General features: G+C 36.0%; 1 pseudogene; it reads left to right on the top strand.

The window, feature by feature from the left end:
- Window positions 1-14,408: 14,408 nt before the first annotated feature.
- On the top strand, window positions 14,409-15,603 carry LOC149171741 (putative purine permease 11 pseudogene; annotated as a pseudogene).
- The last annotated feature ends 8,193 nt before the right edge of the window (window positions 15,604-23,796 follow it).

Genomic DNA, 23,796 nt, shown 5'->3' with positions numbered 1-23,796 from the left:
ATTTACAACTTTATCCATTATCTAATTAAATCACTTAAAGGCCTAAATATTTCATTAACTTGGGACTTAGGAAACTAATTCTCTAAAGCTACATGACCCCCTATGTCTACTTAATTACAATGATTTTCTCTTGGGTTGAATGCTCCTGCATCAGACTCCCAAAGTAGAAATAATTCATGATCTCCTGATCATGTGTCTTTGATCTTGATCTTCCTGGATCCCATACTTTATTCTCTAATTGCCCAAATATCTTGTTCCTTTGTTGTTGCTACACTTTTGCTGTCTTTTTCTCCCTTTTCTTCTTCTTTTCAATTAGGTTCATACTTTGATTGATAAAGTTTCCTGCTGCTACCAATTTTCTCCATTTCGACTACTTCATCATTAGTTGCCACATTTTTTCAGTCTTTGTCTCCAATACATTCTTGGACTGGTTCATACTTTTCCACTTACTTCTATCTCTTTCTCTCTGCTTCAGGTTACTGTTGTTGTCCACTAATTCTTTAAACTGTTGCTGGTTACTTTCTCTTTGCAACTGTAGGATTACATTTTCTTCTTCTTTTTCTCTTGTTCCAACTTTTTCTATGCTTGCTCCAACTTTTGCTATGCTAAATTTTGTTGCGACTCCTATGCTGATTTTGACTGCCTCCCTATCATCCTTACCCTCTTCCTTGATTCTTTCTGTCTACACCGAATCATGACTACTGAGCATTCTCTCCACCAATTGAGCATCTTTGTTCCATGGATTGAATTCTTCCATAGAATATTCTTCTCTCATCTTTATTTGGTTGTTCATCTGTGCCAAGTCTCCTCCATCATTTGCAACAAAACTTGAACTCACAGAACACTTGTTAAAATAAAAAACATAAGGCTTCTATGCCTTATCTTCCTTTGGAAACACTTCAACTTGCTACACTGTTTCTTTCTCCTCTATCAGCACATCAGCATGTTGATTTGAACTCTCAAAAGAGTTCATGAGAATGTGCATTAGTCTCTCTTCCACGCCATCAGCCCTAATGAGGACGAACTCCTTATTTTGCAGTGTCAATCTGTTGAACTTCCATTATCATCTCCTTTTTCTTGTGACTGTCATTCATGATAATTCTTTTGCTTTCCTTTTTCAGCAATCTCTATTGAACATCCATCCTCTGTCTTTCCAACTCCCTTCTTTGAAAATCTAATTTTATATATAACTCAATAATTTCTTTATATATATATATATAGTGGAATCGGCAATGGTGGTGGTATCGCACTTGCGTTACGTGGGGTTGAATCCCACTGGATGCCACTATAACCGCTAGGAGGAACCACCCAACCCACAAGAACAGTCCTCATGTTAAGGCGAGACTTGAACCCATGACCTACACAATGGCATGAACGACTTAGCAGACCGTCCACTGGCCACAAGACCAAACCCTTGCGGGCATATAACTCAATAATTTCAATTGGAGTAGACTTTGGAAATCTCACATAGTTTTCCATATCTTCCTTTATTACTAATAAATCATCAGATGTCATTTTTTCCTTTGCTAAGTCTTTTGCTAATTTGAAATCACCCGTAAATGACCTCAGAGAAATAATGAAGGTATTACAGACTCAAGTGTTGGGGTGTGCCTATGTTATTTTATGCAACGGATCAATAATATTGCGAAATACACAGACACTAAAACAGTAAGAGAACACAGTAAGAAAACACGTAAACACAACAAATTTAATAAAGAGTTCACCCAATCCTCCTGGGCTATGTCTCCTAGTCCAGCCTTTAGTGGCGGCCTTTCTATTATGTCTTAAACAGAGATTTCACAATAAGGAGCTCAATTTGAGTGTCACTTAATAGATGATGATCAGTAGGATTTTACTTGGATTCCCCAAGTCTCTAGAGTACACAGACTCCCTTACTGAATCTCGATCTCAACTGGTCTCAGTGGTATGAGTCCAATTTGGTACTCAATACCTGACAGGTATACACAGAAGAGTTGCTTGAACCTCTCAAGCCTTCTCTGAAGTTCACAGACTCTAGGACTCTCTCTGTCTCTGTCTGGTCAATGCCGCCTTTGCTCTGTAGGTCAGCTCGGCTTCTCTGTTCTCTGCAATTCACTTCTTTTTTTCCTTTCAGCTTTCTGCTTCTCTTTCTCTGCCTCTTTTCCTACTCCCTTTGCTCTTTGTCTATTTATGGCTTAAAGCTAATCTGCTCCCTTACTATTCGTTTCCACTTCCCAGCTCTCTGGATCTCCTACCTTTGTCCACTTCAATTCCCCTGCTCTGTGTTATCATCACTATGTAATGCTTCACAGAGAGGTGGCCACTTGTTTTTCCAGGAACTGAGTGTTAGTTCTCTTTGAATGGTCTTTATTTCCGTTGCTCCAAGATTGCCCATGAAACTAATTCCTTTGCCAACTCATCGGTCATGCCTGACCTCAAATCTTATATGACTCAGCCTACTTCCCCATCGAATCTGGTCATCCATTCGATCATTTCTCTGTTGTTGATTGGGAGCCTCCAGATCCTATGGTCTCCGTCCATATCGTGAAGTTAAGTAGCATGACCTTTACCAACGCAATGTGAGCGGTTTTCTCTCTCATCTGCTGGATGCGTGTTACCCAGTTTATGGCATCAGGCGGGACTCAGTCGAACCTTCTTACCGCTTGAAGCCCTTCTGGTATCCTGCCGGTTTTAGCGCAGGACCATCCTTTTGATGGAATCAGTGATTTCCGTATGGTTTTACGCTTTTCCTCATGGTCGAGCGCTTGGGGTCTTTCCTTCACTGAATGGGACGTCTTTAGCACTAATCGCATATTAGAAACTGCCTTTTTTTGGATTTGACCTGCCATTTGTCAATTTGTGCTAGTGCACAATCACCATGGGCCAACGGTCTGTGCGCTTCGACTGAGGGTCCTCGTTGTTCCGTGCTGACCACAAATTGCCATTGTTCAGAGGTAATATTTGATAAGCTTCGACATCCATAATACTTTGAAACTTCGGTATGAGTTTTACAGAGTTCGAGGAACTTTAAGAGTGTTTAAGGATCTAATTCAGATCACGGCCTTCCCACTGAAAAATATTTTTGACCACCAAAAGTTGATTTTCAAGCATCAAGTAAGTGAGGGTATAGTTGTCTCACTTGTCCAATCTCTATCCATTTTTCACTTCTTGTCTTTGAACCCTTGAGTCCAATCCTGAGGTACTCAACATCTCCCCTACATGTCGTCCTCACCTTCCTGTCCAGAACTGTGTCTTGCTGCAATTCATTGAGATATTCAGGTAACAGATGATCAATAGAAGGCAATTGACTCTACTCTTCAGGATCTTCAATTAATGAAGCTTCAAATAGTATCAAGTTATCTGCATTAAAAACTGAGTAGATGTGCATGTAAGTTGGTAAATCAAGGTGAAAAGAATTCTCACCAATTTTCTGAAGTATCTTGAAAGGTCCATACCTTATTGGCTTTAGATTTTTACCTTCACCTTGCATTCTATGTTTGCTGATATATAGCCATAGTTGATCACCAACTTGGAAACTATGCTCCATTCGATGCTTGTCATGCCTTACCTTGTATTTGGCTTGGCTCTCTTCTAGATGTTCCTATACTGCTTGGTGAATCTCTTGGATTTGTTCAATGAACTTGGTTGCCTTATCCACATCACTGTGTCCATCAACTGCTATGTCCTTACCAAAGACAAAATCCAAGGGTGACCTTGGTGTGAAACCAAAACAGGTCTCAAAAGGACATCTCTATGTAGAAGAATGTTTTGCTCGGTTGTAAGAATGTTGCACATAACACAAATGTTCATCCCAAAGTTTGGGATGCTTGATGCAATAGCCTCTGAGCAACTGGATCACTATCCTATTGACCACTTTTGTTTGGCCATCTGTTTGTGGATATTCTTTAGTTTGGTGTCCATCAGTTCCCACAGACTCGACCAAAAATTCCCAACAAATTGGGTGTCTCAATCAGATATAATGGAAGTGGGTAATCCAAAATGAACCCATACACGCTGAAAGAACAACTTTGTATTTGTTCAGTTGTAATCTGTTTGTTACAAGGTATCAAAACACACATTTTGATGAACCTATCCACAACAACATATAAATAGTCATGACCTTTCCTAGATTTAGGTAGTCCTCCAACAAAGTCCATAGAAAGACTTTCCCAAGGATCAGAAGGAACTGGTAGTGGAGTGTACAAGCCTAGTTTTCTATTGCTGGGCTTGATTTTAGCACACATGGTACACCCTCTTACATATCTAGAAATTGTCCCATTCATTTTTGACTAATAACAAAATCTTTACAGTTGTGCAACCATTTTACTTACTTAAAAGTGACCTAATATTAGATAAGTGTGTGCTTCTCGAGTTATCTTTACTCTTTCAGTTTGTGGAATGCATAGCTTCCCACAATGATACAAGAGTTGGTCCTTAATGTGATAATCCAATTCTTCTACTCGTTTGCCTTGACTTAAAGTTGCATATACATCTTTAAAATCTATATCTTGAGCATATTGTTCAATGTAGCTCTCATGCAATACTGAGTTATGCTTAAGTAAAGTAGATGCGTTTATAATTTTTCTAGATAACATATCTACAACTTTATTGTGTATGCCCTTTTTATATCTAATGACTAAATGAAATTGCTATAGAAAACCCATCCATCTATAGTGTCTTAATTTTTGCAACTTAGTTTGGGAGTGTAGATATTAGAGTGGTTGAAGATCAGTATGTATAACTGTCTCTTTGCCCATTAAGTAATGCTTCCACTTTTTCACACTCTATACTAATGCATACAATTCTTTATCATATGTGGGATATTTAACTACTACATAATTAAATGTCTCAGAATGATAACATATGGGTTTACCGTGTTGTATCAACACTGCTCCCATGGCATAGTCATTGGCATCTATTTGGATCTCAAATGGTCTTTTAAGATCGGGCAGCGCTAGTACTAGTGTTGTACTAATCTTTTCTTTCAAGGTGTCGAAGGCTTTCTGTTGCTTGCCCCCACACTAAAACACCTTATTCAATCCTGTTAAAGCATGTAAGGGAGTTGCAATTAAGGAAAAGTTAGAAATGGAATTTCTCCAATATTGTGCTGCTCCTAAGAAGCTGCTAACTTCTATAATAGATTTGGGTTTAGGCCAGTTTACAGTGACTGCCACCTTAGAGGAATCTATCTTCAATTCACCACCCCCTACTATATGTCCCGAATAACTCAAATATGTTTTGCCAAATTTTCATTTTGAGAGTTTAACATAAAGTTTTTCTCTTTTCAAAACATCTAGTGTCTGCCTAACATGCTTTAAATGTTCTTCCCACGTTTTGTTGAATATAAGAATGTGATCCAGATATACAATAACAAAACCATCAAGAAAAGGTCTGAGTAAATCATTCATTATTCTCATGAAAGTAGTAGGAGCATTAGTTAAGCCAAAAGGAATAACCAACCACTCATAAAATCCTTGCTTTGTTTTGAAAACAGTCTTCCATGCATCTTGTTCTGCAACTCTGACCTAATGATATCCACTATGAAAGTCTAACTTGGAAAAATAAACCGCTTCCTTTAACTGATCTAATAGGTCATCTATGCGAGGAAGGGGATAACGATTTTTTATTGTTATCTTATTTAGTGCTCAGTAATCAATGCACATACTCCACGAGCCATCTTTCATTTTCACCAAAATGATTGGAGACCCACATGGTGATGTGTTAGGTCTGATGAACCCCTTCTCGAGCAACTCCTGCACCTGCTTCTTGATTTCTGCATTCTCTAAAGCGGACAACCTATACATTCTGATGTTAGGAAATGGAGCATCTTGTTGCAAATTAATATCATGAACTATTTCCTTTTTGGGTGGTAGACCTTTAGGTTCTTGAAACAAGATATCATATTTTGAAACAACTTTTTTCTAAATTAGCTTGTTGATTAGCATCACAGCCCTCAAAGACATTGGTTTTATCAAGTTTCTTTTCCTTTACAACTATCAATAAAAATTGTTTGCATGAATTTAAAATTCATTTCATCTACCCTGAGTTTATGAGAGTAGAATTACTCTTGAGCTTATGAGCTCTTACAATGTATTCGATTCCATATTTAATGAGGAGATACTTGTTCTCATCTCTATAGAAAATAGCTTTCCTATCATACAAGTAGGGACTTCCTAAAACAATTCCACATATATCCAAAGGAACTATATCTAACTCAACCTCATCTACAAATGATGACCCAAAAGAAAACTGAAGTTTACATTGTCTAGTCACTAGTAGTTGTGCTTTATCACTTAACAAACATAATGGGTATGGTTTCTTTTGAGGTGTAGTCAGTAATCCCAACTTATTTACAATTGCTTCAGAAATTAAATTTACTTGTGAGCCACTATCAAACAAAGTATCAATCTTTTGATGCTTGGAATCAACTCGAATATGGAAAAGCTCATGTCTTTTTCTCTCATTTTCTTCATTATTAGTAGATTGTGAAGAATTTCTAGTAGATGCTTCAGAATTTTTACCTTTTATACCTGTGGCTACAATGGTTGTTTCATCTCCTGAGTCCGACCCCAAATCTTTCTGAATAGCTACAACATTCTTCTTCTTCTTGCCCTCGAACGTCTTAGGTCTCAACTCCGGATGTAGAATCCAACAGTTCTCATCATCATGGCCATCCTTCTTACAGTGAGTTCATGAAGAATTGATTTTATGTACAGTGTTGGGCTTCCTCTCTTTCCATTTCTATTTTCCTTTCTCCTTATTCATTCTTGCAATGGGCTTGGATGATCCCCCAACTTCTGGGTTGCCATTCTTTCCTCTAGCTTCTAGATGTGTAGCTTGAACCAATACCTCATCTATACTAGTGGGATTAAACATGAGGATAGTGTGCCTCATGTAGCTGTGTAGACCACCTACGTACTTCAACAGAGTCTCAGGTAAGTCTCATGAAAGTCCTAGAATCAAAGCTCTTTTCCTAAATGCTTGGGCGTAACCCTGTACACTTTACCCTTTCAATTAGCGAAGAGTTTGCTAGCTCATCATGGCTTGCTACATGTAAGCTAGTGGATAGAATTGTTTTTTCATTGCAGAGACAAATTCACTCCAGACAGAAAGAATCTTACCATGTTTCTTCATGTCAGCTTGTGTCCTACCTTCCCACCATACCAAAGCAGTGCCTCCAAGGCATAGGCTAGGTAGCTGAATCTTACTCTTGTCTGAGTCGATACTCTACACTCTACAATAAACATCAATTTGTCTAATACAATTATCCAACTTCTCTGCATTCAACTCTCCATCATATATTGGTAAATCAAATTTAACATCTAATTTAATCAAATATGTCTTCTTTTTATGTTCAGGGCTATTAGGAGGTGTGAGAAATTTTTCTTCTTTCCCATTGCCTTTTGAGTGGTCATGCAGGAGAGACTCTTCTTCTCCTTTATCTTGTTTGGAGCCTGATGAATCTTCATCTTTATGTTTCCCAGGGTCCCTGTACATTTCCTCTACCATGGACCTCATGGCCAGGAAACTATCTATAAATTGGGGGTCTGGTCCTAAGGGACTTTATTCTGACATTTTATTCTGAGGATAGTCTCTTCCAATTTTTAGGTTAGTTTCAACCAACTCTCCTTCTCCTAATTTAAGCTTTGATATAGTTAGAATTCAACAACAAAATCCAGCACAAGCTTGTCTAACCTTAACAACCTAGAGCTCTAATACCACCTGATATGAAATCACCCGTAAATGACCTTAGAGAAATAATGAAGGTATTAACGACTCAAGTGCTGGGGTGTGCCTATGTTATTTTATGCAACGGATCGATAAGATTCCAAAATACATAGGCACTGAAACAGTAAGAGAACACAATAAGCAAACACATAAACACAACAAATTTAATAAGGAGTTCACCCAATCCTCCTAGGCTACATCTCCTGGTCCAACCTTTAGTAGTGGCCTTTCTATTGTGTCTTAAAGAGGAGTTTTTACAATAAGGAGCTCAATTTGAGTCTCACTTAACAGATGATGATCAATAGGATTGTACTTGGATTCCCCATGTCTCTAGAGTACATAGACTCCCCTTACTGAATATCGACCTCAACTGATCTTAGTGGTATGAGTCCAATTTGGTACTCAATACCTAACATGCATACACAGAAGAGTTGCTTGAACCTCTCAAGCCTTCTCTGGAGTTCAGAGACTCTCAGACTCTCTTTGTCTCTGTCTGCTCGATGCTGCCTTTGCTCTGCAGGTCAACTTGAATTCTTTGTTCTCTATCATTCACTTCTTTCTTGCCTTTCAGCTTTCTTCTTCTCTTTCTCTTCCTCTTTTCTTACTCCCTTTTCTCTCTGTCTATTTGTGGCTTAAAGCCAATCTACTCCCAGAATGTTCGTTTCCGCTTCCCAGCTATCTAGATCTCCTTCCTCTGTCCGCTTGAATTCCCCTGCTCTGCGTCATCATCACTATGTAACGCTTCATAGAGAGGTGGCCACTTGTTTTCTCACGAACTGAGTGTCATTTCTCTTTGAATGGTCGTTATTTGAATTTCTCCAAGATTGCCTGTGAAACTAATTCCTCTGCCAACTCATCGGTCATGCCAGACCTCAACTCTTATATGACTCATCCTATTTCCCCATTGAATCCGGTCATCCATCAGATCATTTCTCTGCCGTTGATTGGGAGCCTCCAGATCCTATGGTCCCCATCCATATCAGGCAGTTAAGTAGCATGACCTTTACCTGCGCGATGTGAGCGGTTTCCTCTCTCATCCACTGGACTGTGTTACCCAGTGTATGGCATTGGGCGGGACTCAGTCAAACCCGCTTACCACTTGAAGCCCTTCCGATATTCTACCAGTTTTAGCGCGGGACCCACCTTTTGACGGAATCGACGATTTCCGTATGGTTTTATGCTTTTCCTCATGACCGAGTGCTTGGGGGCTTTCCTTCATAGAGGGGGGGCACCCTGCGATACGCGAAACTGCCTCTATTTTTGGATTTGACCTCCCCTTTGTCAATTTGTGCCAATGTGCTGTCACCATGGGCCAACGATCTGTGCGCCTCGACCAATGGTCCTTGTTGTTTTGTGCTGACCATAAATTGCCATTGTTCAGAGGTAATTTCTAATAAGCTTTGACATCCATAATCCTTTGAAACTTTGGTATGAATTTTACAGAGTTCGGGGAAATTTAAGAGTATTTAAGGATCCAATTTGGATCATTTGCATAGACTTCTTCCTTCTTAACATCCTTCAGTAGATGTCCTTCTTGTTCACTGAATGTCTCAATAACTTCCATGGCTATTTCTGTTGTGCCTATCATCATGGTTAATTGATGATCTTTTACTATGTTTTCAGCTAACATAGTCTCTTCTTCTCTAGTACATTTTGCCTTGCTGTTCCTCTGTAACTCTTCTCCCAAAGTTGTCCTTGTCTCACCATCTACATTAACATTCTCCTGTATTTGTTTTTCATCAATAACATTAACCAAACTCATTTGATTACCTTTCTAAGACAATATTCCTTCATTCTTTATCAGAATAAGATCTTGATTCTTCATCTCTATGACAGCTTCTTTAGAATCATCCATAAACTGTTTTTTCTGTATGCAGTCAAATTATTATTTTTATGAGAAGTTTTATTTGTCACCTTTTACTTCTAGGTCTTCATCAACTCTAAAGATATCTTCAAAAGGCTTCTTTTCTCCTGCAATACCTGCCATTATACACAAACTATCAGTTTTAAAAACATAAGACCCTATGGTCTCACTGGATGCTTCAGCCATCATATCTCCCTGCCATTCCAAGTTCTCTTTATTACTCAAAAATTCTTTGATGGTCTTCTCTTCAATCTCCTCAAGCCCTTCACTTGGTTGCTTGATATCTTTCCCCAACTGTATATGAGACCTATCTATCTCATCTTCTTCCAAAATAGAATTTAGATTCTGCTTGTCTTCTTTCTCCTTCATGACAATATCATCAAACTTTCCTTCACATGTTTGACCTGCAAACATACACAAATTGTCAGACTTAAAACCATGTGACCCTTTGGCCTCACTTGAAGTTTCAATCTTCAAGTCTTCATCTTCACTCTCTCCCAGAATTTCTCCCTGTTCTGGTTCAAAAATGTACTCTTCCATTTCCAACTCAACTCCCTTGAGTTTTTCCCTCAACCACTTTACTCGCTTTTGCTATAGCCTTCTCTACATCTCATGCCATTCCACTGGCTTCTTCCTCAAGACCCAACCTTGTCTCTGGCTTTCCTCTAGTATTCTCCTTAATGCATCGAGTTCTTTTAACTCTGCAATCTCCTGGTCAATTTTCTCTTGACTCATCCTCTTGCCATTTGCCCTGGCATCCTCTTTCTTCATCTTTCTTCTGCTGTGGTTTCCCTCTGAACCTCTGCTATGACTATTGGTAGTCATCTTCTTCTGCTCTTCCTCATGAGCTCCTCACTCATCTGCAACAAGCCTCTACAACAGCTAGTCCTCCTCGCTGCAATCTTACCTCACTAGGCTCTCCTCACTCAGTCTTTTAGTAAGAATGGTCCTTTGTTTGGAACCTCCTCTTGAGCAACAACTTTGCTCCTTCTAGGCTTCTGCAATCTCTCACTTTCTCTGGAGAACACTTCAGATGTCCTCTCTGTCCAATCTCTTGTTGGATTCTTTAGGTTCACTGCCACTTCTCCATTAGAGTATTCTCCTTGCTCTGCCTTCAAGAACACAACTGGTTCTCCTCTCACAGCTTCTCTTGCTATCACCTGTGCATTAGTATAAAACCACACATTCTCAATTTAAAACAGAACATATTACCTCACTTTCAAGATCTCAACATGATCTTGTTTCACCATTCCACCTATACTTTGAATGGATTTCCTTTGTCTCTTGCATCTGTAAGATCTGCTACACATCACCTCTGTGTGGCTTCCTTTTGTCAGATGAGAATATGATTCTTCCTTGCCTGCATAAACATCTTAACACATACTCTGTTCTAAATTCTTTCACCTAGAATTCTTTGTTCTATTTTAACCCCAATTATTTCAACTTCAATTCTTCTCTGATACCACTATGATGCAGGGATACCCCGCACATACCCATAGTCTGCATAAACATGCATCATACATCTATCCATGGTATTTGACTCACCAAGGAATCAAATCTTCTACCATAAATGGTTAAGGTCCCCTTTTAACCACAATTCCTTTTATATCAAAACTCAATTACTTGGCCAAAACTTCCTATTGGAACTTTTCAACAACCCTCAAGCCTTTGTTTTATGGCTTTATTGAAGTTTTTCATTAAATCTTCTTATCGATGCTTTAAACCTCTTCTCAACCTTTATAAAACCATTTATAATCATATATAACCTCTAATCCTGACTTGACTTTGGTTACGTATGTTTATCGCATGAAATACTCTATCGGCACATATTTTCCTTATAAAACCTTTTATAAAGGAAAATGTTCCCAAAACATACCTTTCTCTGCCTTTCTCACAACTTTTGCACAGATCCCAAGACACCTTTATCACAATCGCTATCGGCTTTTTCACGAGTCATACATACATGTATGCCTCACCACTTCTCTGACTCTGATATGTGACTATCGAAGACATTAATATATATTTAGTCTTAAAAGGACTCACAACCCATCTACTGCCAATACATGATGATACATTGAAATCCCGCTCTGAACTCATATAAGAAGATTTCAAATTCTTTCCAATCACGTCTATAACTTCATTGGGTCTACACTTTTAGTCCATCGCCTTTCTGCTATTCTCTCATCCGAACTCCGATCTCCCTATACCTCCGATCGTCGATTGGCTTTATCGTTATCAGTGTATCGCTATTGCACTGTCCTTCCACTACCGCTATCATTTGACTTCTCCGATATCCGATTTGCGATTAGATCGGAACCGTCGATCTAATTCTCGATACGACAATCCATGATTGATATCACTTAATCGCAATCGGAAATTGCTTAAGGCTGGGGTTTGTTCACTTAAAAGTTGTGATGCGATATGAACGCTACGATATGATCCTGGTTGTTGATCTTTAAAGATCCCACGACTGCTGTACAACCATATCCTCTTCTCCGCTCTTCACTTTACTTGTGGTTTTATGTTATTTCTTCAATTTTCTCTGTGGTTCAAGTTTCTTCAAAGGTTCCCATTCTTTGTTGTTTCCGTTGCTCAACTCTTTCTGAGTTTAACTCCTCGAACTCTCAACTTCGCTGTCTCTCTAGAGCTCCGCTCTGATGCTTCAATTGGACTCAAAGATCCCTTTATGATTCCTTTGAATCATTTGCTCCTTTGCGTTCTTTAGAACTCTGCCTGCAACCCTGTTACAGAACCTACGAATTCATGAGTAATTCATCCATGAAATACTCGTTTCATGCATACTGACACAGTTAGGAATAAACCTTTGTATATCTATATATAAATAAATGATTACATTCAAGACTTCTCTGTCTGGTATCGGCATGTTCTTCAATATCGTCGCCTCCTTTTGAGCTCTGCCCATAGGCTTACATATATGCCAGGAAGTTCTATTGAACTCATCCTAGTTCGACTCCTAAATCTATTGAACTGACTCCTAAATCCTCTCTGTCCTCTATGTCCACTTCCAATCTCTATTTAATTCCTAAAAGCTCTCTCTCGTCCCTCGAATCATGAACTATTCTAAGAGTCCTAATTGACTTCTGACTCTTGTCATTTATTCACCACTCATGTTCTCATTTATTTGAGAGCATTTACAACTTCCTCCATTATCTAATTAAATCACTTAAAGGCCTAAATATTGCATTAACTTGAGACTTAGGAAACTACTTCTCTAAAGCTACATGACCCCCTATGTCTACTTAATTACAATGATTTTCTCTTGGGTTGAATGCTCCTACATCAAGATGATAACTCTAGTATCATAGGGCTTGGTGTGTTATCCTTCCTTGGGGTTTTATTTATGCCATTACAAGATGGTTAAGACCATTTCTCATGAGAATTTGGAAGTTATGTAACCAATTTTCCTATAATTTTCACTTAGGGGTGCATAAATTTCACATTTTTTATTTTTTATTTTGTGATTTTCTAATGGATACAAGTGAGTGTAGACTCTTTTGTTGAAGGAAACAAGCTAGTATTGTAAAGGATTTTTTACATAGTTTTAGATGGATTGAGTGTGAGTCAAAATCAAGTATGGATTGATTCAAGGCCATTTAGGTGCATCTTAGCTGAATGGGGTGGCTAAAGATGCTATAATAGGTACCCCCTAATGTGTGAGGTTAGCAAGATAGCCAATGGCCAAAATACATTATAATTTGGTGGAGGAAAATGCTGATTGTAGCTGAGTGGAGTGCACCAAACTTTGGATTAGGGAAGTAGTTGCAACAAAAGAAAATGTATGAGATGGATCTTTTCTTGAGATAAGCATACCCATGCTCAAGTATGAAAAAGGATGATTGTCAAATCATATACATTGTAAATCCAAGAAGTATAAATAGGAGTAATGATCATGACCATGAAAAGATTCATGATGGACTCATGAAGTATATATAAGAATAACAATCATGCCCATGAAAAGATACATAATGGATCCATGTCAAAGTAGATCATATCCATGAACAAATACACAATGGAGTTGTCTTAATATGTATCAAGGAAATGAACAAATACACAATGGAGTTGTTTTAATATGTATCAAGGAAATGGATAGAACAAAGGTGAACTTTTTCTTCTTTTTAGTTTTATTGATTCATTGTTTATGTTTCGTTTTTCTTTTTTCTTTTTGGGATAATTATTCTTTTAATCACCTATACTGGTTGTTATAAAATTTTATCTTTTGTGTTATGATTCCAGCGAAATAGTGTTAATTAGAATGAAATAAGAGCTCTTTCCACTCATGATTTCTCACAAATTTAGTTGTTTTTTTTTTCTTTTTTCTTTTTTTTTGTTTTCTGATACATAAATACACACCGGATGTCTATAAATTTTCAGTCATTTATATCAATAAAATTATGATTATTTTTTTCCCTAACAAAAAAATGCTAACTAAAATTCAATAAAAAATGTTTTCCCCCGAAATATATATATATAAAAGAGAAAGAATGAATCCTTTTAATTAACTGAAAAATTATATTTTACACTAGAATTTGATTTTACGAATTGTACCACGACATTAACATTTCATTTTGGACTATTATGGTCAGCGTAGATAAGATCAATATAATAAAAATATGACTCCACCCTTCTGTGGACTAAACAATCCATGCACAATTCAAAGTCAAGCACAAGCAATGAGTTGCATATGGGCGGCCATTGACCTTCTCACAACTCCACTGCTAGTTCTATCCTTCAGTAAATACCACGTGCTTGCTTTAATAACCAATTTTCAGAACTTGAATTCAGATTGATCTTGATGCACACTGGTAATTCATTCCTAATGGGTGATATTCAGATGGGTGGTATTCCAGAAAGCCACAGCAGAGTACAAGAGGGTATGTCTGTTAAATCTTTCCGATTAATTTTATATTTGATTGAACTGTCTATCTGCAAGCAGTTGTCATATAATTTGACTGACCTTGAGAGATTGAAACTTCAAGCCCTGGTTTGATCAGGGATGCAGAGCCAGGAAGAGGCCCCAATAGAAAGATGTTTGCAGGAAAAAGGATGACCCATTGGGTGCTTGTAATATTCAGCATTTCGTCAATGATTGTAGGTCAAGATACTACTATGCTTCTTAACAGGTATTACTTTGATGATGGTGGTAAGAGCAGATGGATATCAACTCTGGTGCAATTGGCAGGATGTCCTATTCTTTTCATACCTCTAGTACTTTATCAAGGAAAACAAGCCTCTAAGATTACCCTGCACACACTAAAATTAGTGCTAATTTATGTTGGTTTGGGCTTGCTTCTAGCTGGAGACAATCTGCTTTACTCATGGGGTATCTCTTATATTCCTATTTCAACCTATTCTCTTCTCTGTTCAAGTCAACTGGCCTTCAATGCTGTATTTGCATTTATATTGAACACGCAGAAAATTACTCCATATATCCTGAATTCTCTCGTTTTGCTGACTTTGGGTGCAATTATGCTTGCAGTTCATTCAGATGGTGATAGGCCTAAGCGAGTGAATACTACCAAGTACATAGTAGGATTCATGTGTACTGTTGGAGCTTCTACCATCTATGGGTTGCTTCCTCCATTGATGCAGCTTGTATTGAATACTATTATAAACCATTGATGCAACTTGTATTCAATAGGGTTATAAAGAAGGAGACCTTTGCAGTGGTTCTGGAGATGCAAATTTTCACATCCATAGTTGCTAGTGTGGTATGCATAGTTGGATTGTTTGTTAGTGGGGAGTTCAGAGATATGAAAAAGGAGGCTGAGAGTTTCACAACAGGGAAAGTTTCCTACTATATGACATTGATATGGTCTGCAATAGGATGGCAGGTTTCTTTGGTTGGTGGAGTGGGTTTGATCTTTTTGGTTTCTTCCTTGTTCTCAAATGTGATTAGCACTTTGGCCCTCCCTATTGTGCCCATATTATCAATGGCTTTCTTCCATGACAGAATGGAAGCTCTCAAAATTATTTCGATGTTGTTAAGTACTTGGATTCAAAGCCTTCTATAAGTGTACTGACCAGGATATATGTTCTAGCTGAAAGCTCATCACATCCTTAATTATGTTCATAGACGTGTTTATATAGTAAAGAGAGAGTCAAATTAAGTTACTTTCCCTTTATAAATGGAGATTTGTGATCATTTTGTGTTATTAAAAAGTTTTTTAGCCATGTAGCTGACTTCCAACCCTAAATTTGAATCCTTGGCAACATTGTTGCCACAATTTTCTTTCTTACTTACATCTGTGTCCTAAGCCTCTATTCACATTCATCATCTATTGCTGGACTAGTCTATGTAATTTTTTTTGGATTTGTTTTTGCACCATAGGGAGATAAGAGAGGGGGTTCCACTGCTTGGATCACACTTTCTCCAAGCATGTGTTTTTCCTGTTGATAAACAAAAAAAATCTATTGCTCCCTGTTGATCATGTTACAGTTCCTATTTCACAGTCCCCACTCAACTTGCCCAATCTTGTGTTTTTCCAAATTGTTTCACATACTATTTTACATGATCTTAAAATTAAACCATTATTACTATAGTATTGCCTTCATCCAAATTGTTTCACATACTATTTTACATAATAACATCACAATACATTGGTATTACAAGTTTCTTTGTTATTGAATAAAGGAAAAAAATCACTACAATGATAGTGATGAAACTCCTTTGTTGCTTTTTCATAAGATCTAATATGCTTGCTTCATTTTATCATAGCTTTAAGAATTACTCTTCCCAAATTGTGTTTCCACTTTCCTAGCCCCTCCACAATCCCTGTTTGCAAATCCAGAGGCTGGGCTGTGGATCATTAGACCACACTGACAACACTAATTAAGAGTTATATTTTGTGAATGTACTTGACAACTTTGGCTCATCCGACATTTTTACATAATATTTAAGTCTCAAGAAGAAGAGAAGGATGCAGGTCGTCAAAGTTTCAGCAACCAAATGAAACAACTTACCATTTTGTTGTATTAATTTCATAGAGAAATTTCACTTCGAAAACATTAAATTTCCAAAAACTTCCAAATGAATGCCCATAGTGTTTCTCACAAAAACATTCAACAAAACCTAAATATATGACAAACTAATATCTTTAGTTTTATCCCAAGGTCCATACCCTATTGCTTAAATGAAGCTAAAATCAAAAAGGGTATTTTTTGTTGTACATATTCCAGCAGTACAAAGCTCAAAAGTTAATTATAACACGACTGTTCCAATAACAAAATATGTTCAATAAAACAATGGCAGTTAACATCCTATATACCAGGCATAATTGTAAAAACTCTCTTGGAAGTAAATGCATGAGATGTGACTTAGGATCACATAAGTACACCAATCTTAAACAACCTTCCTGTTGCTATTACAAGCCACTAAAAATTCATATTTGTTAAACTATGAGAAGAGTTATTCTTAGAAATTACAAAAGAAACTAGGAAAAAAATACAGAATAAAGCACTTTGAGTCTCTGGCTTTAAGGTCACAAATGATCAATTGATTTTCCCGTGGGACTACCCCTGCTTTGATTTGGCTTGAACAAAATGTCTGAGACACAAGGCATACACAAGCTTCATTGTTGTGTTGTGTTGTGATCATAGCTTCGTCATAAAATCTTGAAGGACTCCCACTTTTTAAGACTAGTCATGTTGGCCAATCTAGATGAGGTTTGCTCAGTCATTGCTAAATCCATTGCAAATAGCCATTAAGTCTCAAGAAGAAGAGAAGGATGCAGGTCATCAAAGTTTCAACAGCCAAATGAAACAACTTACCATTTTGCTGTATTAATTTCACAGAGAAATTTCACTTCGAAAACATTAAATTTCCAAAAACTTCCAAATGAATGCCCATAGTGTTTCTCACAAAAACATTCAACAAAACCTAAATATATGACAAACTAATATCTTTAGTTTTATCCCAAAGGACCTACCCTATTGCTTAAATGAAGCTAAAATCAGAAAGGGTATTTTTTGATGTACATATTCCAGCAGTACAAAGCTCAAAAGTTAATTATAACGACTGTTCCAATAACAAAATATGTTTAGTTAAACAGTGGAAGTTAACAATGAACATCCTACATACCAGGCATAACTGTAAAAACTCTCTTGGAAGTAAATGCATGAGATGTGACCTAGGATCACATAAGTACACCAAGCTCAAACAACCTGCGTGTTGTAATTACAAGCCATTAAAAATTCATATTTGCTATCCTATGAGAAGAGTGATTCTCAGACGAAAACAATTAAAATGATAAACCAATCCAAGATCTGATTCAAATGAGCAATTTTTGTTTACAAGTGAGAATCAAATTACAATGAAAATAAGTGCATGAAATGAAGCACCATCATGGGAAGTAAGAAATTACAAAAGAAACTAGGAAAAAATTTAGAATAAAGCACTTTGAGTCTCTGGCTTTAAGGTCACAAATGATCAATTGATTTTCTCGTGGGACTGCCCCTGCTTTGATTTGGCTTGAACAAAATGTCTAAGACACAGGGCATACACAAGCTTCGTTGTTGTGTTGTGTTGTGATCATAGCTTCGTCATAAAATCTTGGAGGACTCCCACTTTTGAATATTAGTCATGTTGGCCAATCTGGATGAAGTTTCCTCAGTCATTGCCAAATCTAGAGCAACCAGCCCTTTAGATTCCACACTTGAAGACTGATCCATGTGACCATACAATAAAACAGAATTTGTATGATCAGGAAATATCCCATCAGATCTTCCATTGCTTGCATTATTGTCCAGTTTTTCGTTTCTGGAGGTAAGATGAGCACAAACTTCATCTCTTTTCTCTGTCTGCAAGCAATACGGGACCATTATTCTTCCTTGGAGTTAAACAAAAACAACCTCTGAGGGACTTCCATGTTGTCGCCCTTCCAGAACTTCTTGGTGTTCTTCCAATAATACACATCAGTGATATTTTAGTTTTTTCTTCTAGACGAAAACTGTTACTGGCATGAAATGCTCTACCTGTCTTAGAAGTTTGCATGTCAATTTCTAGCACATGGCGGCTACCACTCTACCCATGGCAGTGCCCATGAGCGAAGTTCTTGCAATAATACCCATCCGTGATATTTTAGTTTTTCCTTCTAGAGGAACGTTGTTGTTGGCATGAAATGCTCTGTATGTCCTAGCACCGTCCATGTATATTGCCAGCACATGATGGCTGCCACTCTTTCCATGATCGAACCCTTCCTGTGTCTGCACTGCCAGAACACTAATTCGGATGCCGGTCAATCTCTCTCCAGAATTCAAACATTTTGCAGGAAAATTAAATATGAAAGTGCCAAATGTGTATTCATAGAAAAATCCAAAATTGATCTCATCAAATTACTTCTGTATCAAAATCCGATGAAGAAACTGAAGAAAAACTGGGCATGGACATCCTCATCGAACCAATGTCTCTATCTCTCATGGCATCAATTATGTGTTCCCTCAAGTTCAGTCTCTTAAGCCCAAGTGGCCACCTTGCTTGGCTTGCTCCATCTTGTAAAAAAGTACCACATGAGAGACTTGTTCACTCACTCGAGAAAACGAAAACTTCATCAAATTTTTTTGAGGAAAAAGAAACATAAAATGCAAAATGTAGATTGCCATAGAGAATTTGAATCTTTTGCAAACTAATTGATATTGTAAGGAGTCTCCACCTGGTGATCCATGGAGGAGTAGAAATTGAGATGATTAAATTCAAATTTGTATCTATAATTTCCCTGGAAACTTATGTATATATTAACATCATTCAATTAAAGATCAAATCTGTGAAGGATTGTGACAGTGGCCAAAGAAAGGTAAAAAAGGTCTGAACAAAATGTCTAAGACACAGGGCATACACAAGCTTCATTGTTGTGTTGTGTTATGATCATAGCTTCATCGTAAAATCTTGGAGGACTCCCACTTTTGAAGATTAGTCATGTTGGCCAATCTGGATGAAGTTTGCTCAATCATTGCCAAATCCAAAGCAACCAGCCCTTTAGAGTCCACACTTGAAGACTGATCCATGTGACCATACAATAAAAGAGAATTTGTATCATCAGGCAATATCCCATCAGATCTGCCATAGCTTGCATTAGTGTCTAGTTTTTCGTTTCTGGAGGCAAGATGAGCAGAAGCTTCATCTCTTTTCTCTGTCTGCAAGCAACAAGGGACCATTATTCTACCTTGGAGTTAAAGGAAAACAACCTGTGAGGGACTTCCATGTTGTCTCCCTTCCAGAACTTCTTGGTGTTCTTGCAATAATACCCATCCATGATATTTTAGTTTTTCCTTATGGATGAACACTGTTGTTGGCATGAAATGCTCTGCCTATCCTAGTAGTGTCCATGTCAATTGCCAGCACATGATGGCTGCCACTCTGCCCATGGCAGTGCCCATGAGAGAACCCTTCTTGTGTCTGCACTGCCAAAACACTAATATGGATGCCAATCAATCTCTCTCTAGAATTCAAACATTTTGTAAGCAAATTAAATCTGCGAAGGATCGTGACAATGGCCAGAGAAAGCTAACAAAGGTATGAATGAATTCCTATTCATGGAAAAGAATAACATGTTGGTCAATAAATACCTGATTCTACTCTATAGCGAAAAAAATGGTGAAACAACAGAGACAGAGAACCGAAGAACATTGTCAGACGAGGCCACGGAGGAGGAGCTTTGTTGAGATAGCGAGTGAGCAAGGCTTCTACTTTTGTAAGCCAAGGGAGAGGCTGACGATTGGTAAGCTAAGGGAGAGGTCGAAGATTGGTATCCCCATTCCAATTCCAGACGTTGGGTGATGGCTCCTCCTCTACGTCATAAGGTTCCACATACAATACTCCAAAGCATGTGTCATAAGGTGCCACATACAATACTCCAAAGCATGTGTAGCTGAACTTTCCCCTGCCTCCGAGGCAAGTCGTAAGCGAGGAAGTGCAGAAGAGACTGATTTAAGACTCATGCAAGAAATCCCTTCCGGTGCTCCCAAGAAGGCCATATTTCTCAAACTTGTCTAAGAAACCCGTAATGCCTAGCTAGGAAGAAATTGAAGTTGCAAAAGAATTGCAAGTGCCTGGATTTAGAGGAAGGTGGGGTAAGAAAATTTAGTTAGAGAATTGTAACTGAATAGTACCAGTTTTTAATCTGATGGCTGAAATTATTTCTATCGTCTAACATCAAAATCAATGATTCACAATTGTACAGGTGGCATGGGAGGGGAGTTGGTCTCAGAGGGAAATGCCTTATGGTGTAATTATGTTATATCTATGCCTTACCCAAATTAGTAAAATATAATAGGTTTTGAGCCCTGAAAGAATTCTACTAGATTTATTTATTCTCTTTCTCGATGATAAGTCTAAAAGGATAAATGCCCTAAGGTAGAGAACTATATTTTCATGTGTCTCAACACACTTCCACGTTAATTAAACCATTACGTTCAACTTGAAATTCCAATGACATGAATTTTATCTACTATCAAATGAAGAAACATAAATATTAAACTAATACGGAGGAGTGAAAATGGGTAAAAAAATATCAAAACCATAATTGAAAATGGAAGATTTAATGGCTATGGAAAGCATATATATTTTATACTATTATTGAAATAGAATAATAAATAGAAAATTGATTAACAAAATGCAATTTTATTGTTCTATTATAAAACTAACAAAGAATATATATTATTTTTTTTAATTCAAAATATAAAAAATTGATAGGTATAAACATAATTAAACAAGTGTTTTATGAAAAACTAGTCTCGAAAATATATTAATTTGCAAAAAAATATTACTTAATTATTAAATTGAACCAAATCATTATAAAAGCATTCAATTCAATTTGTGTATGAAGTTACATAATAACTTTATCATAATAAATTTATATAATTAGTTTACATACAATTAAATGAAGTTGATTCTAAATTTATAATTAATTATCCTCATGAAAACATTATAATAAAAATATATACTATTAATTTTATCAAAAAACAAAATTACATAGAAACTTTATTTTTTTAAATATAAAATCAATTATATATAAAAGTGGTCAAATAATATTTTCTAAAAATTTGATATTAGTACTTTATAAATTTTAAAAATTAAATTATAATAAAAAATATATTTATTAATATTTTTTTAAATTAATTTTTTAATATAATTTAAAAATAAATTGATAATAACTTATTTCATGTTTTATTAACAACGTATGTAAATAGTTAAAAATATAATAATTAAAATTTAAAAATATATTTATAATATTAATAAATCAAAAAATTTATAATACAAACACTGTTAAATAGAATGTCTAATTATAAATTAGAACGAACACTGAATTCAAAATATAGTTTCACTCGAGAGACATTTCACAAACATTATCCATTATTCTCCATAAACACTATTATGAAAATAATCTTGGAAATTTTTTGGCACCTTCTTTCTTACATTAAATAAGCTATTTGAATAACATTGAGAGGACTTTGACTCTATTCTATTGAAATAAAGTAACTTATATCAATAGAAACAAAAGAAATTATCATAATCTTGGAAATTTTTTGGCACCCTCTTTCTTACTTTAAATAAGCTATTTGAATAACATTGAGAGGACTTTGACTCTATTCTATTGAAATAAAGTAACTTATATCAATAGAAACAAAAGAAATTATCTAAATCATAAATATATAAATTGAACATAAAATCTATTAAATAAAGCCATGAAATTTGTTTGAAAACATACCCATTTCTACATTTCAGCTTTGCACATGAAAATATAATCTCCACTATTTGGGTCAAACTCCTCCATCACAAGCACGAAAAAGAAATAATCAGAGATTAAAAGGGAATGATCATTACATTTAAAAAGTTTACATATTATTACATTTTACATTTTTCTGTTGTTATTGGCCCATATCTGATATTTTATATTTCTTGTAAAATAAAGTAATTTAGCCATGATATTTTTTATTTAATTTAAAATAAAGCAATGATGACATGAATTGAGAAATGTAAATAAAAGTTATAGCTAGAGATATATGATAGTAACTGTTTTTAAAGAAATATTTGTATAAAAAATGAAAGATTTGAGGCAAGGTCATGTCCTCTAGTTAGAGTATAAAACTGTGTCCAATACTCAACTGGGGAAGATGTGCCTCGATGTCTTTCCGAGCATCATAATAATAGATTCAAGTAATTTTTAAACTACAAAGATATATGTAGATTCGAAAATCTAAAAGTGTAGAAATCTAAGTTTATTTCATAATATTTTGGATATTTATGAAAAATGTAAATTAATAATATTTATTTTAGTTCAACAAGGATAATGTTTTAAAATCTTACATTATTTTAGATCTTTATGGATGGAAAATATGAATTAGTAATATAAATTTTAGTTGAATATAAACAAGGTTATGAAATCTAAAATTATTATAAAAATAGTTAAAATATTTCAAAACCTATAAATAAAATGACAATCTCATAGTTATTGGTAATGTTAAATGACTTTAAATATTAAAATGATTTTCAAAATTTACAATTAATATAAAACTAATCAAAATATTAATAATAGATTTTTCTTATCAAAATATTTTTGAGCAGTATCATCAAAAATTCAATAGTTTGCGTAAATAACTCTTGTTGGCTTATCTTTAAAAGAATGTGGGATATGAAAAGGCTACTAAACCTCAAAGCAGTGGGATAATGAAAGAATGAATACACCTAGGTCTCGATTGTGGAATGTGAAACTTTCTCTCAAAATATCTTTGAGCAATATCATCAAAATTTCAATAGTTTGCATAAATAACCCCTATTGGCTTATGTTTAAAAGAATGTGGGATATGAAAACGCTACTAAACCTCAAAGCAGTGGGATAATGAAAGAATTAACACATCTCGGTCTCAATTGTGGAATGTGAAACTTTCTCACGGTTTTGAATTAGATTAGGAGATTTGTTTGGATGAAGAGGTTTGGCGGTGCGTTGGTGAATTGACAAGCATAATTATTTTCATTGTTCCTTTTTAAATACAATTGGAAACTTAACCATGACTTAACATAGCTTAAATATGCCTGTCGGTCTGTGTATCATGACTCAAAACATTGACATCATCTCTTGTGCTAGATTTCTTTTTCCAAATTTCAGTTTTCTTATTTGATGTTGCAGCGCTTTCATCGTGATATCTTTGTTCAACATAAAAACATAGAAAATAATTTCACGGTGTCCATGGATGTCCTTTACATCATCAAA

Source organism: Pinus tabuliformis, chromosome 4_2 (genome assembly GCF_031772625.1).
Source record: "Pinus tabuliformis cultivar Carrire ecotype Pingquan chromosome 4_2, CPIR1, whole genome shotgun sequence".
Classification (NCBI taxonomy): Eukaryota; Viridiplantae; Streptophyta; class Pinopsida; order Pinales; family Pinaceae; genus Pinus; species Pinus tabuliformis.
The sequence above is the reverse complement of the archived record's forward strand: the minus strand, read 5'-3'. Positions and strand labels throughout refer to the sequence as shown.